We start from the raw sequence: 6,215 nt of genomic DNA on the forward strand, positions 1-6,215 counted from the left end.
AATACCCAAGATACAATTTGCAAAACACTTGAAACTCAAGAAGAAGGAAGATAAAAGTGTGGATAATTTGTTCTTTCTTAGAATGGGGATCAAAATACCCATGGAAGGAGTTACAGAGACAAAGTTTGGAGCTGAAAGGGAAGGAAGGACAATCCAAAGACTGCCTTACCAGGGCGTCCATTCAATAAGCAACCACCAAACACTGACATTATTGTATCTTCCAGCAAGAGTTTGCTGACAGGACCCTCTTATAGCTGTCTCTTATGAGGCTATGTCAGTTCCTGTCAAATTCAGAAGTGGATGATCACAGTCATCTATAGGATGGAACACAAGGCCCCCAATGATGGAGCTATAGAATGTACCCAAGAATGTAAAGGGGTCTGCAACCCTACAGGAGGAGCAAGAATATGAAATACTCAGTACTCCCCAAAACTTGTGTCTCTAGTTGAATATGTAGCAGAGGATGACCTTTTAGGCCATTAATGGGAGAAGAGGACCTTAGTCTTGTGAAGATCATATGCCTCAGTACAAGGGAATGCCAGGGACAGGAAACAGGAGTGGGTATTTTATGGACCATGGAGGGAGGAGGGTATAGGGGACATTAGGGATAGCATTTGAAATTAAAATGAAGAAAATATCTAATAAAAAAGAAAGAAAAGGACCTACTAGCAGTCCAACTATAAAAGAGCTTAATAATCACAGATATAATTTTAGGAATTCTTATAGAATCTTTCTTTCTTTCTTTCTTTTTTTTTTTTTTAATGAGCCAAAATTTATTTATTTCTTGCACTTGAAGTATTCCTCGATGACATCCTTGGCCTGAGATTCTTTGCCATAGTCCTTAACCACTACGCAACTGCAACCAACCACCTTCCGTGGTTTGCCCTCTCGATCGATTTTACAGAGGCCTACCCATTCCCCTAATTTCTTGTTGTCATCAATCTTTATCAGGTTGATTTGATGCTCAGCACAAAGTGCCTCCACCAGCTTGACATACATGGGCTCATCACAGTTGGATGCGAGCACACACAGATGGGCTTGACGCTTGTCTAAGGCTTTGGCAGCTTCGCGTATGCCACATGCTAGGCCATCGTGGATGAGGGCTGTCTTCAGCACCTCTTGTAGAGCAGTCTTGACGTCCATTACACCTCCAGCTGCTATGCCTTCCTCGGCCATGGCGGTGAATCACGGGTGATGCCGAATCTTGAACGTACCCGAGCTTCCGCCTCCATGCAAGTCGGCAGTGGCAGGGGAAAAAAAAAAGTTATAGAATCTTTCTTAAGACTTAAGTCATCAATGTGTTTATGAAACATTACTACAGGACATTACATCATCGTGGATCTCTGGAGATCTGTTCTAAAGTGGTGTGCTATACTTAGTAATTGTTATATATCTTTAATAATAACAGGAAAAGCATATTAATAGCAGGATTCCTTCCTAAAATGAGTCCTATACAGCCTTGCTTAATAAGGGTGTACCTGTTGAAGATTATATAATAATCTGAAACAGGCCATTTCAGGATGATCACTTTCTAGTTATTAGCTTGTCACATTATATGGCCCCTGAAAAAGGATGGTGATTCCCCAGGCCATTCTTTTATCATTAGGATTTTTTTTTTTTTTTTTTTTTTTTTTGCTATCCTGGGTTTTTTTCTCTTTCCAGGTTAATTTAACAAATGCTCTCTGTATGTCTTTGAATAATTCTGTTGTGATTTTGATGGGGATTGCATTGAATCTGTAGATCGCCTTTGGTAGTGTGGCCATTTTTACTATGTTAATTCTGCCAGTCCATGAGCATGAGAGAGCTCTCAATTTTCTAAGACCTTCTTCGTTTTCTTTCTTCAGAGACTTAAAGTTATTGTCATGCAGGACTTTCAATTGTTTGGTTAGAATTTTGCCCAAGATATTTTATATTATTTGAGGCTATTGTAAAGAGAGTTGTTGCCCTTATATCTTTTTCAGCTTGTTTATCATTTGTATACAGGAAGGCTACTGATTTATTTGACTTAATTTTATATCCAGCCACTTTACTGAAGTTGCTTATTAGCTATAGAAATTCTCTGGAAGAATTTTTGAGGTCACTTTTGTATACTATCATATCATCTGCCAATAGTGATACATTTCCTTCTTCTTTGCAATTTTCATCCCCTTGATCTTTGTGTGTGTGTGTGTGTGTGTGTGTGTGTGTGTGTGTCTTAATGTCCTCGTTTGAACTTCAAATACTATATTGAATAGATATGGGGAGATGGGAAATCCTTGCCTTGCCCAAATTTTAGTAGGTTTGCTTCAATTATCTCCATGTGTATTTTGATACTGGCTGTTGGTTTGTATTAAAGTGCTTTTGTTATATTTAGATTCGTAACTTGAATTCTTGATCTCTCCAATATGTTTAACGTGAAGGGTAATTGTATTTGTCAAATCCTTTTCAGTATCTAAAGAGATGATCATGTGATTTATTTCTTTGAATTTGTTTATATAGTAGATTACATTAATGAAATTTTGTATATTGAACCAACCTGGCATCTCTAAAATGAACTCTACTTGATGTTGAAAGGTGGTTTTGACATGTGCTTCTATTCTGTTTACAAAAAAATTTTGAGTATTTTTCCATCAATATTTATAATCAAAACTGGTCTTAAGTTTTCGTTTTTGTTGAATCCTTTTGTGGTTTAGGGATCAGAGAAATTGTGTCTTCATAGAATAAATTATGTAGTATTCCTTCTGTTTCCATTTTATGGAATAGATTGAGGAATATTGTTATTAGGTCTTCTTTGAAGTTCTAGTAGAATTCTACAATAAAGCCTTCTGGCCCTGTGCCTTTTCTTGTTGAGAGGTTTTTAATGATTTCTTAGGGGATATGGGCCTATTTAGAAAGCTTACCTGCTCTTGCTTTAACTTAGGCATATGGCATCTGTCTAGAAATCTATCTATTTCATCTAAGTTTTCTAGTTTTGTTGAGTACAGGCTTTTGTAGTAGGATCTCATTTTTTTTTTCAAATTTCCTCTATTTCTGTTCTTATGTCTCCTTTTTCATTTCTGATTTTTTTAATTCAGATACTGCCTCTAGTCCCTTTATTTAGTTTTGGTAGGGGTTTTTTTCTATCTTGTTGATTCACTCAAAGAACCAGCTTTTGGTATTGCTGATTCTTTGTATTGTTTTCTTTGTTTCTATTTTGTTGGTTTTGGCCAAGATTATGACTATCTTCTGCCTTCTAACCCTCTAGAGTTCTCATGTGTGAGGTTGTTTCTAGTGTAGGATCTCTCCAATTTCTTTAAGAGGGCACTTAGTGCCATGAAGTTTCCTCTTAGCACTGATTTCATTGTGTACCATAAGCTATGTTGTGTTATCATCTTCACTGAATTCCAGGAGATCTTTAAATTCTTTCTTTATTTCTTCCCTGACCAAGTTTTAATAGAGTAGAGAATTGTTCAATTTCCATGTATGTGTGGGCTTTCTCTCTTGTTGTTATTGAAGAGCAGCCTTAGTCCATGATGATCTGATAGGATGCATAGGATTATTATCAACTTTTGGAATTGGTTGAGGCTTGTTTTTAGCCCTAGAGTATGATCAATTTTGCAGAAGGTACCATGAGGTGCAGAGAAGTGCATTCTTTTGTTGTAGGGTGAAATGTTCTGTAGACATCTGTTAAATCCATTTCTTTCATAACCTCTTTTAGTTTCACTGTGTCTTTGTTTAGATTCTGATTCAATGACCTGTCCATTAGTGACAGTGGGGTGTTGAAGTCTCCCACTGTTGGGGCGGGCTTGTGGCTCTCATGTCTGGGTTCGAGCCTGAGATGCATTTTGAAACTGAAAGAAAAGAGGGAATCTAGGCGGGTAAACAATGAAATGGAGTCAAGACTGAATTCTGATCAAGACTCAACTTTAATGTAGGCAAACATTCTTTATAAAGAAGAGGGGAGGCCCATTCCCAGACACACAAAGTTCCTTTGAAGTTGTCAGATCAGCCTTTTAGTAGGATCCCAGGAAAATCACAGTTCCTTGTTAACTCTGGAAGATCTTGGAGAAATGATTCAGCCTCAGGCAGGTGGCAGGTAGTAGCATATCAAAGGAGAGGGATGAGAAGCCACACAGCAGGTGGCTCTGCCTCAGGGGCAGATGGTCACAGCCAGCCTTGCTAGGCTGGAAGGAGGTAATATCCCCCCCCCTTTAAATAATATTAAATAAAACTGGACTGAGGCATAAAATTTATTTATGCTCTAAAGTCCTGCCTTGGAATTATGGTGGCTGGCAGCTCTGCCTGTCTTGGGATCTCAGATCCTCCCGAACCATCCAATTTCATCATAGTGGACTACATGCAGCTAGGATGTGTAATAATTTACACAAACATGGCACTGTGGTGTTTTATCAACAACCACGGACTTTTGGCATGTACCCCTGTCTTAGACTGGTATGACTCCGTGATCTGGTTGCCCTTCACTGACTGTCAGGCCCACATCGCACACCATATTCCCAAATCAGACCAAAGCCACAATATATATTTAGAATTTTTCTTGATGAACAATAATAATAACTGCCACCTGCGTTGTTGGAGGCCAGGTTTTACATCTGTTGCAGAGAGTCTTAACTGCATTAACTGACCTGCTTGTAAAACAAAGCTGTGACAGTGAAAGGCAAAAGTATAAAACTTCTTTGAAGAACTCCAGGTACTCCATTCAGTTGCAAATTAGCAACAACCAAGCTCAGGCTTTGAGCTCCCAGTGTGGGGGAGCTGGCTTTGAGAATAAGCAGAAAGGCCAGAGATTCTCTGGAATTGGAGTCTGAGCTCCAAATTAACTTTTCTAGATAATTAAGAATTTTAGCTATCTTCATTATGAATCTCTAATATTGGAATTATTACTAGACCAGTCTAAGATTGCATTAGAATAACTGGTCACAATTGAGAAAAGAGAAAAATCATTATGACTATATTATAAGACTGATCTTTCTATGTCAGAATAGGCAGTCTCTGATTTTTTTTGCCATAAAGTTAAAAAGCTTGAAGCAAGGCAGCTTCAGTAGTCCAAACTGAAAAAAATGGTAAACTGTGGGGAGCCGCACTCACAATCGCCATTACAAGATGGCGCTGACACCTTGTGTTCTAAATGGTAAACAAATAATCTGCGCATGTGCCAAGGGTAGAACCAGAACTGTGGGTCACGGTCATGTTACAGCTTTACAAGGTAGGTTTGGCCTTGAACTTTCTAATGAAATTCAAGACAGTCTATCAGTAGTAAAGTGGGGAACAGCTTAACAAGGTATGTCTGGCCTTGAACTTTCTAACGGAATTCAAGACAGTCTATCAGAAGTAAAGCAGGGAACAGCTTTACAAGGTATGTTTGGCCTTGAACTTTCTCCAGTGTTAGGAGCCTTTTTGTTCCTTTTCCCATGTTATCAAGTGGTTAAGGCAAGGTGGATAATTCTGGACGAAACTCAAGGCAGTCTATCAGAAGTAAAGCGGGGAGAGAGAGTAGAAGCAAAGAGGAAACATGGTGCACAAAATAAGTATATAGGCCTTTCCACGGGTCTTGAACCCGAGGAAAAGTTTAGGTCAGGGAAGAATACCTGGGGAGAGATTGGAAGGAAGGAGAAGGAAAAAGAAAAGAAAAAAGAATAAATCAGCGGAGGTTTCTAGGAGAAGGAGCCTATATCCATCACTAGATGAGCTCAAGGAGCCAGCTCTTAGTAGCTCTGAATCAGATGAAGAATTCTCCTCTGAAGAAACAGACTTGGAGGGGGAAGCAGCTCGTTATGAGAGAAAAAAGTACCAGCCAGATAAAATGCTAGCTAATCAGTTAAGGAAAAAGCAAAAAGCGGCTGGTGAAGGCCAGCATGCTGCTCGGCCTCCAGGCAGTCAGCTTCAAGGTCATAGTGCACCTCTGCCCTATGAGGAGCCCTCGCCCTGCGTAATGCATCAGCCCTGCGCAGAGAGGCAATGGAAAGAGAGACAATGAGCAGACTTATTCATTCCCAGAGAGGAACAAAGGAAAATGCAACAGGCATTTCCGGTCTTTGAAGGAGCCGAGCAGTGGTGGCACACGCCGTTAATCCCAGCACTTGGGAGACAGAGGCAGGCTCTTGCAGCCTACAAGGTCTTATTGTCCACCCTGGATTTGTAGATCAGGATTATAAAGGGGAACTTCAGGTTCTCTGTTCTTGTCCTCAAGTTGTCTTTTCTATATCACAAGGGAACAGAATAGCTCAACTAATAATTTT

General features: G+C 39.5%; 1 pseudogene; it reads right to left on the minus strand.

The window, feature by feature from the left end:
- Window positions 1–764: 764 nt before the first annotated feature.
- On the minus strand, window positions 765–1,191 carry Gm21571 (annotated as a pseudogene).
- Window positions 1,192–6,215: the final 5,024 nt, after the last annotated feature.

Source organism: Mus musculus, chromosome X (assembly GCF_000001635.26).
Source record: "Mus musculus strain C57BL/6J chromosome X, GRCm38.p6 C57BL/6J".
NCBI lineage: Eukaryota > Metazoa > Chordata > Mammalia > Rodentia > Muridae > Mus > Mus musculus.